Source organism: Rhinoderma darwinii, chromosome 13 (assembly GCF_050947455.1).
Source record: "Rhinoderma darwinii isolate aRhiDar2 chromosome 13, aRhiDar2.hap1, whole genome shotgun sequence".
Lineage (NCBI taxonomy): Eukaryota > Metazoa > Chordata > Amphibia > Anura > Rhinodermatidae > Rhinoderma > Rhinoderma darwinii.
This window is the reverse complement of record NC_134699.1, coordinates 65,884,421-65,899,176: the sequence shown is the minus strand read 5'-3', so window position 1 is coordinate 65,899,176 and position 14,756 is coordinate 65,884,421. Positions and strand designations below refer to the sequence as shown.

At 44.2% G+C, this 14,756-nt stretch overlaps 1 long non-coding RNA gene across 1 annotated transcript; it reads right to left on the bottom strand.

Annotated features, from left to right (window-relative positions):
* Nucleotides 1-3,574: 3,574 nt before the first annotated feature.
* LOC142666026 (uncharacterized) lies at nt 3,575-10,384 on the bottom strand. Its single transcript, XR_012851624.1, has 3 exons — nt 9,655-10,384; nt 4,587-4,697; nt 3,575-3,669 (listed from the first exon to the last, which is right to left on the bottom strand). It is a non-coding gene; the product is annotated as an uncharacterized LOC142666026 (long non-coding RNA).
* Between the last annotated feature and the right edge of the window lie 4,372 nt (nt 10,385-14,756).

The window sequence follows — 14,756 nt, the reverse complement described above, 5'->3', positions numbered from 1 at the left end:
CCAACACTGGTATGCACAGGAACAAGAACAGTACGGGACACAAGAACAGGAAACAGGGCACGGGTAACAACTGGAACGGGAAACACTAAGGGGCCATTTGCAAGACAGACTGGGATAAACTAACAACACTCAGGCAATGATCAGAGGGCCTGGGGCCTTCTTATAGACCGGGAAATCATGGCAGTTGATGATGATGACGACTTCCTTTGTGCCTACGGGACACAGCAGAACGGAGCGGAAGTGAGCCGTGGCGTCTCCTAGGAAGGAGACCGAGACCAGCGCTCACGGATCCATGGCTGCGGGCGTCAGGAGGTGAGTGAACCCGACGGTCCGCTGCCATGGACCCTACAATAACTTGCTACTAACACAAGGACGATGTGAGAGTCCATGCTGCAGAACATCATAGAAAAGCCAGTCAGTGACTACCATATAATATAGACATTTACTGCTGTGTTCTTTAACTTCTCCACCACCACCAGCCGAGACAAAGCATTGTCCAGATGAGATGTCATTTGCTGATATTTACTGTACAATGCCTGGTATTAGCCCCAGACACCCTGTTATTTCACAGACTGTGTTATCTGGACGATTCAGAACACTAGATGCTGGTTAAGCCCTGAGCTTGTTTTTAAGAAACTGGAAGAGAATGAGTAATGACATCACGACTATATAAGATCAATCTGTGCTGTGTGGAGCGAAAACTTAATCCCAAAGTGAAAGATAATATTATGATGGAAAGTTTGGAAGGTTTCAGCCTCTGGAGGTTTAAAAAAATAAAATAAAATATATATACAGTGAAGGAAATAAGTATTTGATCCCTTGCTGATTTTGTAAGTTTGCCCACTGTCAATGACATGAACAGTCTGGAATTTTTAGGCTAGGTTAATTTTACCAGTGAGAGATAGATTATATTTAAAAAAAAAACGAAAATCACATTGTCAAAATTATATATATTTATTTGCATTGTGCACAGAGAAATAAGTATTTGATCCCTTTGGCAAACAAGACTTAATACTTGGTGGCAAAACCCTTGTTGGCAAGCACAGCAGTCAGACGTTTTTTGTAGTTGATGATGAGGTTTGCACACATGTTAGATGGAATTTTGGCCCACTCCTCTTTGCAGATCATCTGTAAATCATTAAGATTTCGAGGCTGTCGCTTGGCAACTCGGATCTTCAGCTCCCTCAATAAGTTTTTGATGGGATTAAGGGCTGGAGACTGGCTAGGCCACTCCATGACCTTAATGTGCTTCTTTTTGAGCCACTCCTTTGTTGACTTGGCTGTATGTTTCGGGTCATTGTCGTGCTGGAAGACCCAGCCACGAGCCATTTTTAATGTCCTGGTGGAGGGAAGGAGGTTTTCACTCAGGATTTGACGGTGCATGGCTCCATCCATTCTCCCATTGATGCGGTGAAGTAGTCCTGTGCCCTTAGCAGACAAACACCCCCAAAACATAATGTTTCCACCTCCATGCTTGACAGTGGGGACGGTGTTCCTTGGGTCATAGGCAGCATTTCTCTTCCTCCAAACACAGCGAGTTGAGTTAATGCCAAAGAGCTCAATTTTAGTCTCATCTGACAACAGCACCTTCTCCTAATCACTCTCAGAATCATCCAGATGTTCATTTGCAAACTTCAGATGGGCCTGTACATGTGCCTTCTTGAGCAGGGGGACCTTGCGGGCACTGGAGGATTTTAATCCATTACGGCGTAATGTGTTACCAATGGTTTTCTTGGTGACTGTGGTCCCAGCTGCCTTGAGATCATTAACAAGTTCCCCCCGTGTAGTTTTCGGCTGAGCTCTCACCTTCCTCAAGATCAAGGATACCCCACGAGGTGAGATTTTGCATGGAGCCCCAGATCGATGTCGATTGACAGTCATTTTGTATGTCTTCCAATTTCTTACTATTGCACCAACAGTTGTCTCCTTCTCACCCAGCGTCTTACTTATGGTTTTGTAGCCCATTCCAGCCTTGTGCAGGTCTATGATCTTGTCCCTGACATCCTTAGAAAGCTCTTTGGTCTTGCCCATGTTGTTGAGGTTAGAGTCAGACTGATTAATTGAGTCTGTGGACAGGAGTCTTTTATACAGGTGACCATGTAAGACAGCTGTCTTTAATGCAGGCACCAAGTTGATTTGGAGCGTGTAACTGGTCTGGAGGAGGCTGAACTCTTAATGGTTGGTAGGGGATCAAATACTTATTTCTCTGTGCACAATGCAAATAAATATATATAATTTTGACAATGTGATTTTCTTTTTTTTTTTTATATATATATAATCTATCTCTCACTGGTAAAATTAACCTAGCCTAAAAATTCTAGACTGTTCATGTCTTTGACAGTGGGCAAACTTACAAAATCATCAAGGGATCAAATACTTATTTCCTTCACTGTATGTATATATATATATATTAAACCTCCAGAGGCTGAAACCTTCCAAACTTTCCATCATAATATCCATTATAACTATTACAGCTATATATGAGATTTAAATAATTTTCTAATATGTAAAGGATCTGCCAGGCACAACTTCTGTGTATACTCCCATAGGTAATCAGTCTGCACCTGAGTCTATGTCTCTGAGACTGACTCCATCTTCCACCACTCAGGATGGCAGGCTTAGGAGTGGGAGAGCCTATCGCAGCCTGGCCAGACGGAGCTAGCTCCCGCCCTCTGTCTATTTATACCTGCCTTTCCTGTTCCTCCTTTGCTTGTGATTCTTTCCGTGTGGTTTCCTGGCCTTGCTACAGCTTCTATCTATTTGATCCTGCTCCATACTGACCCTGGCTTACTGACTACTCTCCTGCTCTGCGTTTGGTACCTCGTGCACTCCTGGTTTGACTCGGCTCGTTCACCACTCTTGTTGCTCACGGTGTTGCCGTGGGCAACTGCCCCTTTCCCTTTGCTTTCTGTTCCCTTGTCTGTTTGTCTCGTGCACTTACTGAGCGTAGGGACCGCCGCCCAGTTGTACCCCGTCGCCTAGGGCGGGTCGTTGCAAGTAGGCAGGGACAGAGTGGCGGGTAGATTAGGGCTCACTTGTCCGTTTCCCTACCCCCGTCATTACAAATATACATAAGAAGGCTGTGGACCTCCATTTATGTAATATAAAACATTGTTCTCGTGTTCTGTCCACACACATACTTGTTAAAACCGTGGCTCGCTACTGCCACCACTAGGGGGCGATCTTTATTCAGGTCAATAGGGGCTCTATGCAGCTGAAAACAGTTTGCCCTCTAGTGGTGGAAAAAGGCAACATAGATTTTTACACATTTGTAAACGAGGGGGAACAGGGCTGGTATCAGAGCCTTATCAAGTAGATTACAAACAGGCTTCAAATCATTTATGTTTCTGGTAGGTGCACTTTAAATGATCAATAGGGTTTTAAAAGAGGAGCCCTTCCCTAAAAATGCTCTAGTACGGCATATGGACGAACCTCATTATCCGGTGATGTCAGTAAGGGAATATTCATATTCAGTCATACTCAGTAGAAATTTACTCATGGCAATTAACGAATAATAACATAACCCTTTTATTGCCAAGTTCATTGGCAGAGCGTTGCAGGATGATTTTCCGGAAGTGACAGGCAGTATTCAGGCTCCTTCTGTGTTCGATCATCGCTGCGCAACCGCTCGCTTCAGTTTCACGCTCCAAGGGTCGTTTTCTTGGACACCTTACAACAGCGACATGTAAAAACAGCGTGAAATAACTATCCGCAATGGGAAAAAAACAAAACACAATAATAAAAGCTTCTTAATTACAGGAATTTATCTTAGATGGCTCAGAAACAAAACAACGAGCGCCCCCTGAACGCATCGTGAACACGTTACGATGGAAGATTTGCTTCACCCTCTGTCTTAGGGTATGTTCACACGCACTGTTTCCAGACGTAATTCGGGCGGTTTACGCCTCGAATTACACCTGAAAAGACGACTCCATTACGCCTACAAACAACTGTTTATTGCTTGCAATGGGTTTTACAATGTTATGTTCAGACGAGGTGTAATTTTACGAGTCGCTGTCAAAAGACGGAGCGTAAAAAGACGCCCGCGTCAAAGAAGTGCATGTAATTTCTTGGAACGTTTTTGGAGCCGTTTTTCATTTAATCCATTGAAAAACAGCTCCAATAACGTCCGTTAAATACGTTGCGAAAAACGCGAGTACTTGCAAAAACGTCTGAAATTCAGGAGCTGTTTTCAGGCGAAAACAGCTCCGTACTTTCAGACGTATTTTGCTAAGCGTGTGAACATGCCTTATACTGTTACTATAGTGCTCCTGAGGTATGGAATGGATAAAGACACGTATGTTAGAGCTGTTTTCTGCTTGGCTACTCCTTCCATTGAAATGAATGGAAACTCCAGGTGGAATTTGCATTACTGGCTCCCAGGGTGCATGTGGGCTGTCATGTGGGTGCAGATGGAGGCCCCTGGGCAGTAGCGTCTCATAAAATGTGTGGTTAGGCTGGCTATACACATAACAATCGTTGCCAGATCCCTCAAAAAATGCCAACATCCTGATGTGTATGGCAGTCTCGAAAGTGCTTTAGGGTATCTGCGATGATGCAGTCCCCGATGGAGTTGCCCCATTTACCTTCCATATGATATGGTCCTTTGTGGGCATTCTTGAGCCTGCACAGTAGATTCTTCGTATTTTATCATCTCTTCTCCATCTCTGACAGTATGAGAGCTCAGAAGCTGGAACCTTATAGAAAAGAACAAAGGTTAATTTTGCCTAAAGGGTGACAATTCCGAGCGCACAGCCTCCGAGGCGATTGACTTTGACTGACATTTTGTATTTCATAGCCCCACGGAGTCACATTTTCAAAGAACATTCGCAATAAATACTACATCAATCTTCATAAAATACAATAATTGCTCTAAACTGATCCGTAAGACTCATTCACAGCGGCCTAGAGAGCTGACGCTTCATGGCGATCCGGAACAAGGAAGGATCAAGGACACAAAAAGGAAGAGAAACCCAGAAGATTAATCCAAAATAAACAAAATTGGTATCGCTGCGTCTGTAAAAGTCCGAACTATTACATTACAACATTATTTAATGCGCATGGCGATTGCCGTAAAAAGAAAAAAATATAAAATGGCAGAATCGCAGTTTTTTGGTCAACTTAGCGGTGAATTATTTTTTTTAATAAAAAGTGATCAAAAAGTTGTATGTACAAAAAATGGTATCAATATAAATTGCAACTTGTGCCTCAAAAAATAAGCCCTCATAACGCTCATTTGACGAAAAAATAAAAAAAGTCATGGCTTTCAGAATATGGAAATAATTATTTTTTTTAACAAATAGTTTTTTCTTTGTAATAAGAGTAAAACATTAAAAAACCTATATAAAGTTGGTATCGCCGTAATCATAGTGACCAGCAGAATAAAGTAAATTTGTCGTTTTTACTGCACGGTGAAAAACGTAAAAACTAAACGCAAAAAAAAGGACAGTTTTTTCCAAATTCCACACCACAATTTTTTGTTCAGTTTCCCAATACATTATATATTACTTTAAATGGCGCCAATAGAGACTACAACTCCTCCCGCAAAAAAACAAGCCTGCACGCCGCTCCATTAATGGAAAATAAAAAAAGTTATGGCACATAGAAGGCAAAATTAAAATGAAAAAAAAAAATGGCTTGGACAGTAAGGCCTCATTTACACGAGTGTAATATACGCGCGTGCTTTTCACGCGTGTCGTACGCACCTATATTACTCTATGGGGCAGAGCAGACAATGCGTGAATTTTGCGCAGCGCGAGTGCGTTGCGTAAAACTCACGACATGTTCTATAATCGTGTTTTTCGCACATCACGCACCCATTGAAGTCAATGGGTGCGTGAAAACTACGAAGGTCGCACGGAAGCACTTCCGTGCGAACTGCGTGATTCGCACAAGAGCTGTCAAACTGAATGTAAACAGAAAAGCACCACGTGCTTTTCTGTTTACAAACATCCGAACGGAGTGTCTTAGAGATGAGCGAACACGGCAAAAAATGTTCCGGTACGCGACGTCAGGATATAGTCACTGTCCAGGGTGCTGAAAGAGTTAAACTGTTTCAGCACCCTGGACAGTGACTTCCGATCACAATATACATGAACGTGTAAAAAAAAAAAAATGAAGTTCTGACTTACCGATAACTCCCGGCTTCTTCCTCCAGTCTGACCTCCCGGGATGACAATTCAGTCCAAGTGACAGCTCCAGCCAATCACAGGCCAAGCACAGGCTGCAGCGGTCACATGGACTGCCACGTCATCCAGGGAGGTGGGGACGGATGTCAAGAGAGGCGCGTCACCAAGGCAACGGCCGGGAAGTTCTCGGTAAGTACGAACCTCTTTTTTTTTTAACAGGTTGCTCGATATGGTGATCGGAATTCAATGTCGAGGGTGCTGAAAGAGTTACTGCCGATCAGTTAACTCTTTCAGCACCCTGGACAGTGACTGACGTCGACTAGCCTCATCTCTATGATGGCGGCTGCGCGAAAATCACGCAGCCGCGCATCATACACGGATGACACACGGAGCTGTCAAGTGCCTTTTGCGCACGCAAAACGCTGCGTTTTTTCTGCGCGCAAAACGCACACGCTCGTGTAAATAAGGCCTAAGGGGTTAATTAATGGGTTCAGGAGAAAGTTTCTCTGAGATTATAAATCTATGTTTTTATTCTTATGTTTGATTGAGAATCATTTTAATAAAAATATGTTTAACATTTTAAAAAAAAAAAAATATTTTTTTTTCCAAGAAACATATTTTGCGTCTTTAACCCATTCCATTCCTTAAGTGGAAGTGGCCGCTTTGACTAGCACTGCATATGATGCCAAAAGTAAAAGGTCACACCCCTGGGCTGTTCGTTACTGCCATCTGCTGGTGATAATGATGGTAGCAGGGCCTGGAACCGTTTTAGTGTAGTAATGCCAATAACCACAAAGGGCCACATGGGTTTTTCACACTGATTGCAAATTGCTTTAGTGACCCACTCCTACGACCTACTTTTATTGAGAGAGGAGATATTAACTAGGAATGTTCCCTGAGCAATAAAAAGTTGAATTATTAAAACCGCAGAATTTCTGCAAAAAAAAACCTATTTTTACCACAGGAAAAAAAAATAATTAAACATTAAAAAAAATAAAAAATGAACACAAAATATACATATTTTTTTGTCAGGATATATTTCTAGGACAAAAAGTAAAACTTCTGCATATTTTCTAGTCCGCACATTTTGAAAACATACGGAAGGTTTGCCCAAAGCACTTGCTATCTGCAGGGCAGGAACATGCGGACAGATAGCTGGCACCCGAATGTAGGAGATGTAATACCAGGTGTTCTGGATCCCTTAAGATATAATGAAAAAACGTGGCTTCTCCAAATGTAACAAATGTGACTAATAATTAATTTATAGGTGGAGGAGTACCCAGGACTAATGTAGGAGTTTTATTTTTTCTTATTTTAAATAAGTATAATAATAAATGCAGAAAAAAAAAGGCAAAAATGAAATATTGAATTCAAATACGTTAACATTTGAAAAACAAAAATGAGCTTTCGTTTTCTTTTATTGCTTTGATTTTGTTCCATGCTTTGAAATTGTATAATTTGAAATATAATGAAAACAGCAAAAAAAAAAATTGTTTTTATTTTTGTTACAAAATAAAAAAAAGTCACAATTTATAAAAGCAGTGCAAAAAATATTCAGTTTGCCTAATGCATTTTATACATATTTTTTGGCCTTCCTCAGGATGGAGCACGGATTTCATATTCTCTCTGTCCAGGGAGGAGATTTCCTCTTTGCTCATTGTCGCCCCCTGCTGAGTACTCAACTTTATTTGTTTCTTAGAGTATCGGGGGAAGGGAAGTGACAACTGCTTTGAGCATATTTCTGGGTCATAGAGCAATTGACTTTGCGTTGTGATGGGTTGTTTATGCAGTCCAGTGTTGCGCTAGTGTAAGGCTACATGCACACGTTGCATATTTTGCTGCAGAGAATACGCAGCAAAAACGCAAGAAATTCGCAGGACAAAAATGCACCTGATGGTGCGTTTTTTGATGCGTTTTTCAGTGCGGTTTTTACGGTTTGCTGTGTAAATCGCAGCGTTTTAATGCTGCAGGTTTTGCTGTGTATTTCTGTAAAACGACAGGGATAGAATTCGCATGCAGTATCGCATGATACATTTACCTGCTGCGGTTTCGAAAATACGCATTGCGGGTCAATTTTTCGTCCTGAATAATACTGCAGTGTGGACATGAAATTCCCTAGAATTTCATTGTCTATGCTGGTACTGTATTCCTCTGCGGTTTTGCCACACGCAAAACCGCACGTAATACGCATCGTGTGCATTGACCCTAAGACTCAGAGTGATTTTTAGGGAGTCAAAGTTTTAGACAAGATATACGTTCAAGTTACTTATGATGTTTCCAGCGTTCCCGATAATCCTCCATCGTACCAGCGCCAATGTTTAGAAGGTAAAGTGGTATTGTAGTAATATTTTTATAAGATGGATATAGACATCATAATTAGTCTTAGGATAAGCCATCGATATTTGATCGGTGACAGTAAATGGATGTGCAGGGGTTAAAGGAACTTTCCAGGCAATCCTGAAACACTTAAACCCAGTGCAGGGCGTGAGGGGGAGGAGCATGACACAACGATTTAACCCTTTCACGCTGCAGCCCTTTTTCAGATTTTCATTTTCGTTTTTCCCTCCCCACCTTCCAAAGGCCATAACGCCTTTATTTTTCCGTCAATATAGTCCTATGAGGGCTTGATTTTTGTGGGACAAGTTGTAGTTTTTCGTAGCACCAGTGGGGTAACTACCGCCGTAGCGGCTGCTACGGGGCCCGCGGCATGAGGGGGCCCGTGTCGCCCACCGGCACGGGCCCCCACCATGGCCGGAGGCTCCGCTAGCAGCCGCTATGGCGGCTACAGCGCGACACCACTGAACACTACGGCAGAGCAGGGAGGTATCTCCCCGCTCTGCCATTAAGCAAAATACATATATCCCCTCTCCACAGGATATCCACAGGATCGGGGATACATGTGTGATCGCTGGCACTGATAGGGAGAACGGGGGACCGAAAGTCCCCCAAGTTCTCCATCACAAACCTCTGACTTCCGGGGTCTGTGTCGGCAGCTCCGGAGAAATGAATGGAGCGCCGGTCGTGCTTGTGCGCATGCGTGACCAGCGCTCCATTCGTTTCTACAGAGCTGCGCAGACGCCGGAAGTCAGAGGTTAGTCATGGAGAACTTGGGGGACTTTCGGTCCCCCGTTCTCCCTATCAGTGCCAGCGATCACACATGTATCCCCTATCCTGTGGAGATCCTGTGGATAGGGGATACATGTCTTTTATTAGGACACACTGTAGGTCACATTTTTTTGGGAGGGGGGACGCTGTATGGCATTCCCTACAGGGGGGGGAACGCTTGTTAGAGGGTGCATGGGGGGCCACAGTGGCTAATTTATCAAGTCTGGTTTGCAACTAAATAGTCCACACCAGGAGAAATTGCAGCCCCCTTTATACAGGTACAATAATGTAGCAGACAGAGTTGATTCAATGTTCACACTTTACTGGAGATAAACTCTCTTGGAGAGGCAGAATTCTTGAACGTTAGAAATGCAATAACACAGTCTCTTAATAAATGCAACTATATCCATTGGCTGACAACCTGGTCATTACCAGCCCTCGACAGCTCCCGCCCCGCATGGAAATCCAGCATTTATATCAATTTAGCGGCTCCCGCCCCGCTTGGCAATCCAGCACTGAGGCCTATTCAGCGGCTCCCGCCCCGCTTGGCAATCCAGCACTGAGGCCTATTCAGCGGCTCCCGCCCAGCTTGGCAATCCAGCACTGAGGCCTATTCAGCGGCTCCCGCCCAGCTTGGCAATCCAGCACTGAGGCCTATTCAGCGGCTCCCGCCCCGCTTGGCAATCCGGCTGATTACAGCCCTTGGCGGCTCCCGCCCCGCTTGGCAATCCGGCTGATTACAGCCCTTGACGGCTCCCGCACCGTCTGGCATACAGTTCGAGCAGTACTCCGTGGCTTATGCCCTGCTTAGCAATCTGGGTATTCACAGTCCTTGGTGGCTCCCGGCCCACCTGGCATATCTAGACACTGCACACACACCCTTATCTGTGATCCGGGTGGCCATCTATTGTGGTCACTTACTTTACTCGTGTCCTCAGACCAGTCTTTGGCTATCAAAGGGGAGGACAAGTCTTTACTGCTCACTGCTCCATGTGTTCCATAAACTGGCTTGACTCTCCATGTCATTACACAGACCTAGTTGTACAGCACCGCTCAGTACTCAGGGTTTTCAGGTCTCTCACTCCAGCCCTTGCCACGTGTGTATATTGCAGCTCACCCGCTTACTCCAAGGTGTCAGTGTTAGGGCCTCCTCGCTCACACACTCTGAGCAGCCCCTCTCAGTGTTTCTCCACTCACACTGCCCTGCACGTCACTTCCTCCTTCCTGCTTTCTATCTCTTCCTGCCAGGATGGAGCCATCTAGTGGCCAAAGTAAATTATTACAGCTGATACACACAATACATACACGGCAAAACAAATAGACAATGGAACAGAATTAATAAAAAGCATAAACTCAGTTCTTTTACGTAAGGGGAAGTACAGTGTTCGACCCCCTTACACGCTGTATGGCGTTCCCTACAGGGGGGGGACGCTGTATGGTGTTCCCTACAGGGGGGACGACGCTGTATGGCGTTCCCTACAGGGGGGGGACGCTGTATGGCGTTCCCTACAGGGGGGGGGACGCTGTATGGCGTTCCCTACAGGGGGGGGACGCTGTATGGCGTTCCCTACGGGGGGACACTGTATGGCGTTCCCTACAGGGGGGGACGCTGTATGGCGTTCCCTACAAGGGGACGGACGCTGTATGGCGTTCCCTACAGGGGGGACGACGCTGAATGGCGTTCCCTACAGGGGGGGACGCTGTGTGGCGTTCCCTACAGGGGGGGGACGCTGTATGGCGTTCCCTATGGGGGGGACGCTGTATGGCGTTCCCTACAGGGGGGGGGACGCTGTATGGCGTTCCCTACAAGGGGACGGACGCTGTATGGCATTCCCTACGGGGGGGGGACGCTGTATGGCGTTCCCTACGGGGGGGGGACGCTGTATGGCGTTCCCTACAGGGGGGGACGCTGTGTGGCGTTCCCTACAGGGGGGGACGCTGTATGGCGTTCCCTACAGGGAGGGGGCCGCAGTATGGCGTTCCCTACAGGGGGGGAACGCTGTATGTCGTTCCCTATGGGGGGGACGCTGTATGGCGTTCCCTACAGGGGGGGACGCTGTATGGCGTTCCCTACAGGGGCGGGGACGCTGTATGGCGTTCCCTACAGGGGCGGGGACGCTGTATGGTGTTCCCTACAGGGGGGGACGCTGTATGGCGTTCCCTACAGGGGGGGGACGCTGTATGGCGTTCCCTACAGGGGCGGGGACGCTGTATGGCGTTCCCTACAGGAGCGGGGACGCTGTATGGTGTTCCCTACAGGGGGGGACGCTGTATGGCGTTCCCTACAGGGGGGGGACGCTGTATGGCGTTCCCTACAGGGGGGGCTGTATGGCGTTCCCTACAGACCCCCCTGTAGGGAACGCCATACAGACTCCCTGTAGGTAACGCCATACAGTCCCCCTGTAGATAACGCCAGACAGCCCCCTCTGTAGGGAACGCCATACAGCCCCCTCTGTAGATATCTACAAAGGGGGCTGTATGGCGTTATCTACAGGGGGGCTGTATGGCGTTATCAAAAGGGGGGGTTTGTAAAAAAGGCACTATCTACAAGGGGGGGGGTGAGTGACACCTAGGGGAGGGGGGGCCCCAGTTAAAAGTTTGCTATGGGGCCCAGTCTTTCCTAGTTACGCCCCTGCGTAGCACCATTTATTTTGCCGTATAATGTACTAGGAAACGGGAAAAAAATTATTTGTGGGGTAGAAAATGAAAAAAACTGCGATTCCGCCATGGTTTTTTGCGCGCCATTTTTACGGAATTCACTGTACAATTAAAACAACATGTTAATTTTATTCTATGGGTCAATACGATTACGCCGATACCAAATATGTGTAGCTTTTTCTATATTTTAATACTTTTACAAGTAAAAACCGAAGTGTAAAAAAGAAAATTTCTTTTGTTTCGCCAAATTCCGAGAGCCGTAACGTCTTTATTTTTCCGTCGATTACGTGGTATGAGGGCTTATTTCTTGCGGGATAAACTGTAGTTTTTAATAATACCATTTTGATGTAAATGTGACGGTTTGATCACTTTTTATTTCATTTTTTGTGGGGGATTAGGTGACCAAAAAATAGAGATTCTGGCGTTTACAATTTTTTTTTCTTACGGCGTTCACCGTGCAGGTTAAATAATGAAATATTGTGATAGTTCAGACTTTTACGGACGCGGCGATACCAATTATGTTTATTTATTTATTTTTTTACTATGCTCTAGGGGGAAAATGGGGAAAGGGGGGTTTTTTGAACTTTAAATATTTATTTTTTTTTACACAAAAAAAAAACAACTGTATTTAACTCATTTTTACATTTTTTTTATTAGTCCCCCTAGGGGACTTCAACCAGCGATCGTTAGATCGCTTGCACGATATACTGCAATACTAATGTATTGCAGTATATCGTGATTCTGACAGTCTCCTATGAAGCCCTGCCGGAGGCGGACCAAGATGGCGGACCTGGGGGACTTCGTCAGACCCCCAGGCAGCCGCGTGAACCAACGGCTCCCCCCGATCTCGCCGCGGGGGGGGGGGGGGGTGCCGTTGAGACGTTACAGGGGGTCGCCACCCTGTTTTTAGTAATTTAAAGGCCGCGATCTCTATTGAACGTGGCATTTAACGGGTTAAACAAGCGGGATCGCGCTACAGCTCGTAACCCGGAAGTGTCGGCTGTAACACACAGCCGACACACTCGCTCTATGGAGCGGACTCAGCCCGTGAGCCCGCTCCATATTCCCCCACCCGGCGTGCGCCGTATATATACGGCGGATGTCGGGAAGGGGTTAAAGAGCACCAAAAAGTAAATCCTTGTATGAGGAGGCCCCACCCCTTTAGACCTTGCACTAGGCATAACACAATGTATCAGTTTTACCCAGACTGTTCCTTTAAATGGTTTGTATCTATGGTAAGTCACACCAGTTGATAAATTCTTTCTATTGCTTATTTTGGGATTAAATGCCAACCAATTACCACCAAACAAGCTACTCAGCATTGCTTCTGGGGTTACTTATAAAGAACATATTCCGGTCACATTTCAGATGAGATATCAGGATTTACGGCTGTTTTTCCTCTTAATGCATCGTGAATCTGTCAAACAAAATTTGCTTTTTTGGTGATTCGTAAGAAACAGCTTTAAATTGTCTCAGAACTTTACCTTTCCTATTATAATTGACAAAACGCGGCGCTTTACAGAACAGCTGATTCCCGCAGAACGTGGCACAGCTCTAATATGGTGGATGGATGGTGGCGGACTATCCTCAGATATCTCCTTTTAACGCTTCACCTCCCCATTGTATTGTAGATTTATCAGACTAAGGCGCTGTTTATTTTAACTGGAAATGTACTTTAGGTCTGAAGGTGAATTTGCAGTTTTATAGGGACCTCTATAGGTCTACACTCGGGCCTGGAAGGTGGAATGTAATAAACCCATAAACATGGTGTATATAGGGCTTCTCACTCACATAACAGTCACAACGAACAGTGCGACTAATTACGAGGAAGTCCTGCCCAGTTTAGGAGGTGCTGGAATTAGATTGGCTCTGGCATTAGTATTGATGACAACAGCCACACATATACATTTTAGATTTTTCTATTTTTAATGTAAGCAGATAGATGGTTATGCACTTGTTTCCTTATTTCTCATTCATGCCGCAATGATACAAATAGTTTAAAAAGATTCCTAAAGGACATGCAATATAAAGTGTTATAGTTATATTCTTGTACATAGGGGGCAGTATTATAGTAGTTATATTCTTGCATATAGGAGCAGTATTATAGTAGTTATATTCTTGTACATAGGAGCAGTATTATAGTCGTTATATTCTTGTATATAGGGGCAGTATTATAGTAGTTATCTTCTTGTACATAGGAGCAGTATTATAGTAGTTATATTCTTGTACATAGGAGCAGTATTATAGTAGTTATATTCTTGTATATAGGGGCAGTATTATAGTAGTTATATTCTTGTATATAGGGGCAGTATTATAGTAGTTATATTCTTGTATATAGGGGCAGTATTATAGTAGTTATATTCTTGTACATAGGAGCAGTATTATAGTAGTTATATTCTTATATATAGGGGCAGTATTATAGTAGTTATATTCTTGTATATAGGGGGCAGTATTATAGTAGTTATATTCTTGTATATAGAGGCAGTATTATAGTAGTTATATTCTTGTGTATAGGAGCAGTATTATAGTAGTTATATTCTTGTATATAGGAGCAGTATTATAGTAGTTATATTCTTGTATATAGGGGCAGTATTATAGTAGTTATATTCTTGTACATAGGAGCAGTATTATAGTAGTTATATTCTTGTACATAGGAGCAGTATTATAGTAGTTATATTCTTGTATATAGGAGGCAGTATAATAGTAGTTATATTCTTGTATATAGGGGGCAGTATTATAGTAGTTATATTCTTGTATATAGAGGCAGTATTATAGTAGTTATATTCTTGTGTATAGGAGCAGTATTATAGTAGTTATATTCTTGTATATAGGAGCAGTATTATAGTAGTTATATTCTTGTATATA